Consider the following 6,520-nt stretch of genomic DNA (forward strand, 5'->3'; position numbering starts at 1 on the left):
ATGATGCTAAAACTGAAATTCCAATACTTTGGCTACCTCATGCGAAGAGTTGTCTCATTGGAAAAGACTCTGATGCTGGAGGGATTGGGAATAGGAGGAGAAGGGGATGACAGAGGATGAGATGGCTGGATGGCATCACCGACTCGATGGATGTGAGTTTGAGTGAACTCCAGGAGTTGGTGATGGACAGGGAGGCCTGGCGTGCTGCAATTCATGGGGTCACAAAGAGTTGGACACGACTGAGCGACTGAACTGAAACTGAAACTGAGGAAGGAAGGAAAGGAGGGAGGGAGAGCAAGCAAAGGCATAAAAGAAAGAGAGAAAGAAAAACATGCGACTCAGACTATTATACGGCAGCAAGAAACATTTCTGAACCTGATGGAAAACATATTAATAAAGCAAATGAAACCGAGAGGCCTCCTCGCTGGCTGTCAGCCCCAGGGGATGGAAGCAGCCTCTTTCCTTGTCATGTGGACCCTTGAGCTATAAGCCAGGGAAGACGACGACCCCTTGTGGTGAACCCCTCTCAGGATCTGAACCTCTTTCACCAGGAAGCACCCAGTGCGTTCAAGGCGCTCAGCTGAGAAGCTCAAGGATACTCACCCTCCCTGGGATCATCTGGGCCCCCTTCCACACCTCTCCACTGAGAGAAGGCCCCGCCCCCAATCAGGATGGATTCCAGGCAGCCTTGGATCATTGGCTCAGGCTAGAATTCTCCCTATTACAAGGGGAACCTCACTGTGGGTGCCAAATGCACTTCTTTTATTTACACTATTACTCTGAGAGTTTAATGAGATCATGGATGGATATATATATTTATATAAAATCTATAGTGTTAAGAAGTGCTCTGTTACAAATTACAAGTGGTATTAGTTCTGAAGTTATCCTTACTGACCTCTGCTCTTCCTCAAATTCACGTATCTGACTGTCTGATAACACACAGCTCCTTTCCTAGCTCAGAACCCAGTACTGGAGGTCCCTCTCTGACCCCGCTCTGGTTTTGTAATTTCTCCGAAGTCCTCCTGAAGAGCTTACTATGCCCAGACATAGGATGGCCTGAGACTGTGCGGAATACACGACCCCTTCATGGTCTGTCTCACAAGTTCACTGTTTACTAAATAATCCTTCCTTAGGAAACTAGAATTTAAGGTCTTCATCCTTCCCTCCCTGTCCTTCCCCTTTCTCTTCTCTAATCCCTCCTCCTTCTCTCTCCTTTTCTTTTATTAACGCACTTAAAAAAAAAACTGTATAAGAAACAAAGCTGCCTAAAGTTTACCAACAGGAAGATAGCTAGCACTTCTAGTCAGCTCCCAAACACTGCTGCCTTGGCCAGAGGCCAGAAGATAATTTTGACTGTTTTTGAAAATTCATCTTTATCATCTGCTGCCCACTCTATCTATTCAGAAGCTACTCCTAAATTTTGTAAAGAAACAAGAAGTCAAATGTAACAGATGTCCACTCCCAGTGGAGCTCAGCCTTTTATACGCCCAGGAAGACGAGAATCTTTGCGGCTTCTTCCAACAGAAAGAGTTACAACAGTTGATTTGAGCTTCTTTTTAACTGAAAGCAGTATTTTTGGTATTGATGGTTAACAAGAACTGACTTTCAGGTGCGGACATAAAGCACAAACCAGCCAGCTGTATTTCTCGCAAGGTCTGCAGAAGCACTGGGAACCCACGCGCACAAAGAGGACATGGAAACCAAACTTGCCTCTGCCACTTCAAAGCCCGGGGTGTCACGTCCACCCCACGTTTTCAACAAAGGTATACACTGTGCCCCGAGCCTTTGTTAGAAACAAGACATCAGGCCCAAAATAAAGTCGCTTAGGCTAAGCCCCATGTCACCAAACCAAAGTTTAATTACAGTTTCAGCTTTCCCAGAGACCGCATCTTCAGTAAATCCACAAAGAAACCCCCTGACTGGCACCAGTCAGGTCACGTGCCTGAAGGACCCCTGCCATTCGCCTAAAGGAAAGTAGCTGTGCAAAACCAACCAGCTTTCCTGACTCAAAAAACGTCCTTGTTCCCACTCCCTTCTGTATTAAAGTGCTTCATTTTGTACAGCTTCTCAGTTTCTTTCCACCTGCTACACTGGAAGCTGGCTGATTCAAATCAACTTTTGTTCTTAAAATGTTTAATCTACCTCAGTTTGTCCTTTAACAGTTCTGCTGTCAGAGAGGGAGTTGAAGGAGACCTCCCTCCCCGGACAGCTGCCAGGAGCCCAGAGCAACCAGGGAGGGTACCTGCTGTTCTCTCACAGTCCCTGGAGGTGCTGGACGAGCCGACTCAGTCCTGGATCTGCAGCTTTTGCCTCATGAGCTTTCAGGGCACCTGAGCATTTCTTTTTCTGCTCTGGGTCAGGAAACCTGCTGAATGCTGCCTGCTTTGACGCAGGAAGGAAAGTGTCTGGCGTCAGAGTGGATCTGACTTAGGGTGGGGCTGCGTCAGTGTGAGGTCTCAGTTCAGTTCAGTCGCTCAGTTGTGTCCGACTCTCTGCGACCCATGGACTGCAGCACACCAAGCCTCCCTGTCCATCACCAACTCCCAGAGCTTGCTCAAACTCATGTCCATCAAGTCAGTGATGCCATCCAACCATCTCATCCTCTGTCATCCCCTTCTCCTCCTGCCTTAAATCTTTCCCAGCATCAGGGTCTTTTTCCCGTGAGTCAGTTCTTCACATCAGGTGGCCAAAAGTATTGGAGTTTCAGCTTCATAGTATCAGTCCTTCCAATGAATAGTCAGGACTAATTTCCTTTAGGATGGACTGGTTGGATCTCCTTGCGGTCCAAGGGACTCTCAAGTCTTCTCCAACACCACAGTTCAAAAGCATCAATTCTTCAGCACTCAGTTTTCTTTACAGTCCAACTCTCACATCCATACATGACTACTGGAAAAACCAAAGCTTTGACTAGGTGGACCTTTGTTAGCAAAGTAATGTCTCTGTCATATGCTGTATAGGTTGGTCATAGCTTTTCTTCTAAGGAGCAAGCATCTTTTAATTTCATGGCTGCAGTCACCATCTGCAGTGATTTTGGAGCCCAAAAATATTAAGTCTGCTACAGGACTGGAAAAGGTCAGTTTTCATTCCAATCCCAAAGAAAGGCAATGCCAAAGAATGCTCAAACTACCACACAGTTGCATTCATCTCACACGCTAGCAAAGTCATGCTCAAAATTCTCCAAGCCAGGCTTCAGCAATATGTGAACCATGAACTTCCAGATGTTCAAGCTGGTTTTCGAATAGGCATAGGAACCAGAGACCAAATTGCCAACATCTGCTGGATCATCGAAAAAGCAATAGAGTTCCAGAAAAACATCTATTTCTGCTTTATTGACTATGCCAAAGACTTTGACTGTGTGGATCACAATAAACTGTGGAACATTCTGAAAGAGATGGGAATACCAGACCACCTGACCTACCTCTTGAGAAACCTGTATACAGGTCAAGAAGCAACAGTTAGAACTGGACATGGAACAACAGACTAGTTCCAAATAGGAAAAGGAGTACATCAAGGCTGTATATTGTCACCCTGCTTATTTAACTTACATGCAGAGTACATCATGAGAAACACTGGGCTGGAAGAGGCATAGGCTGGAATCAAGATTGCTGGGAGAAATATTAATAACCTCAAAGATGCAGATGACACCACCTTTATGGCAGAAAGTGAAGAAGAACTAAAGGGCTTCTTGATGAAAGTGCAAGAGGAGAGTGAAAAAGTTGGCTTAAAGCTTGACATTCAGAAAACAAAGATCATGGCATCTGGTCCTATCACTTCATGGCAAATAGATTGGGAAACAGTGGAAACAGTGGCAGAGGTCTCAGGTGAATACAATTGTGTTTTAAGGCTGAAATAGCAGGTAAAACCTATCAAAGATAATCCTGAATTAGTGTGACCTTAGTGAAGAACTACTAACCTAGGTAAGTGTGAAATAAATATACTGATTCCCTGCACAGAGATCTTAAAACCCTTACAAGTTCTCACACAATTAGAACTCTGGGAGCAATTCTAGTTCTAATATTTGTCTTTGAGCCTGTTCCTGACACAGGACTCTGGAAACCTTGTAACTTCTTAAGTGATAAGAGCACCAGAAGCATCGTTATCTCTAGCACAGAGACACTGGGGGATGTCCTGGTGAGATCCTGGCTAGGGGCTGGTCACCAGAAAGGCCAAACCATGATGGATAATAACCTGGAAATTTTCAGTCCTACCCTGATCCTTCAGAGAGGGGCTAAAAATAGTTAATCACTGGTCATGCCCACTTCATGGCAAATAGAAGGGGAGGAAGTGAAAGGAGTAACTGATTTTATTTTGGGGGCTCCAAAATCACTGCAGACGGTAACTGCAGCCATGGAATTAAAAGATGCTTTCTTCTTGTAATGAAAGCTATAACAAACCTATACAGCATGTTAAAAAACAGAGACATCACTTGGCCAACAAAGGCCCATAGAGTCAAAGCTATGGTTTTCCCAGTAGTCATGTACACCTGTGAGAGTTGGACCATAAAGAAGGCTGAGCACCAAAGAACTGATGGTTTCTAACTTTGGTGCTGGAAGACTCCTGAGCATCGCTTCGACTCCTGGAGATCAAACCAGTCAGTCCTAAAGGAAATCAGTCCTGAATATTCATTGGAAGGACTGATGCTGAAGCTGAAGCTCCAATACTTCGGCCACCTGATGAGCCAACTCATTGGAAAAGACCCTCATGCTGGGAAAGATTGAAGGCAAAAGGAGAACAAGGTGACAGAAGATGAGATGGTTAAATAGCATCACCAACTCAATGCACATGAATTTGAGCAAACCCCAGGAGATACTGGAGGACAGGGGAGCCTGGCATGCTGCAGTCCTTGGGGTCGCAAAGAGTAAGATATGAACTAGCAACTGAACAATAACAATCCTTCCTACCAAGCCCAAAACCTCCCCTTCTCATCTCAAAAGGCTTACAGATATTGTATAAGTTTGGATTTAGTAAACAAAACCTTTTCTGGTGGACCTTATATTGTTTTTCTGTGCATTTTGAGATGCAACTATTCTACATGGTTTTCTCCAGTAGCCAAGGTAATTCTTAATCAGAAAGAAAAAACAACATAAAGGTTACTTTGAAAACTAGATCTACAAGAAAATCTTAAAAGTCTCTTCCACAAATATTTGTAAAAAGCTTTAGCCATCTGAACAGGTAAAGCTTAACTTATTCTATCTGCTTGAGACAATCTGAATCCAATTGCTCTTTTATGAACTAGTGAGTTTTTCACTAGTGCACCTGTTTTGTGGCTAAAACTGTTAAAGAGAAGTTGTTGTTGTTTAGTCAACCCAGCCATGTCGGACTCTCTGTGACCCCATGAATTGCAGCAGGCCAGGCCTCCCTGTCCCTCACCATCTCCCAAAGTTTGTTCAAATTCATGTCCATTGCATCGGTGATGCCATCTAGCCATCTCATCCTCTGATGCTCTCTTCTCCTTCTGCCCTCAACTGTCCCCAGCATTAGGGACTTTCTGCCATTAAAGAGGTATCATTCGCATATCCCCTTCATGGACCACTGCCCTGTCATGAAGAAGGGGCTTGTGTAACTCAATGAAGCCATGAGCCATGTCATGTAGAGCCACCCAAGACGGATGGGTCACAGCAGAGAGTTCTGACAAAACATGATCCACTGGAGGAGGCAATGGCAAATCACTCCAAGACTACTTGTGGTGAGAACCTCATGGACTGTATAAAAAGACAAAAAGGGAAGTTATAAGATCTCCATTTGCATCTGTCAGCATGGTTATGTATGTCTAGGTATGTATGTTATAAATTTGTGATTTTTTTCTACCTTCGATTAATACTGCCAAAAATAATTTGTGAAGAATTCTATTAAACTGACTTAAAGACAAATAAGTTAGCTTACATAAGTCAAGTATACTTTCAGATATATAAAAACTAACTATAGTCAATAACCTATAATAAACCATAATGGAAAAGTGTGAAAAACAAAATATATATATACATACTCATCAACTGAATCACTTTGCTGTATACCAGAAACTAACATACCATTGTAAATAAACTATACTTCAATTTTAAAATAGATAGGTTCAAAAGGGAGGGGATATATGTATACCTATGGCTGATTCAAGTTGAGGTTTGACAGAAACAACAAAATTCTGTAAAGTAATTAACCTTCGATAAAAAAATAAGTTAATTAAAAAAAAAACAACCAAAAATATAGAAACTAACCCTGATGTTTTACAAGTTTATGTGATCTAGGATAATCTTTGCTAAATAAAAGCTAGCTTAATTTTTTGGTTTAATTAAAATCGGAATGTCTTTAGAGTTGTCAGCATTAAATATAATATTTTCACTCTACCTAGATTTACTGAAAGTTAAATAAGCTCATGTTATCTCTGTCACAGAATTTGTTAGCAAACAAAAAAAAAAGATAATTTAAGATGGTGGTTAGCTGTTTAATATCTCATGAAAATTTCAGGACCAATCTAAACATAATTGTTGAGAATAAGTGAGTTAAATAAATGTAAATAAGACAA

The sequence above is a fragment of the Bos javanicus genome, chromosome 18 (assembly GCF_032452875.1).
Source record: "Bos javanicus breed banteng chromosome 18, ARS-OSU_banteng_1.0, whole genome shotgun sequence".
NCBI lineage: Eukaryota > Metazoa > Chordata > Mammalia > Artiodactyla > Bovidae > Bos > Bos javanicus.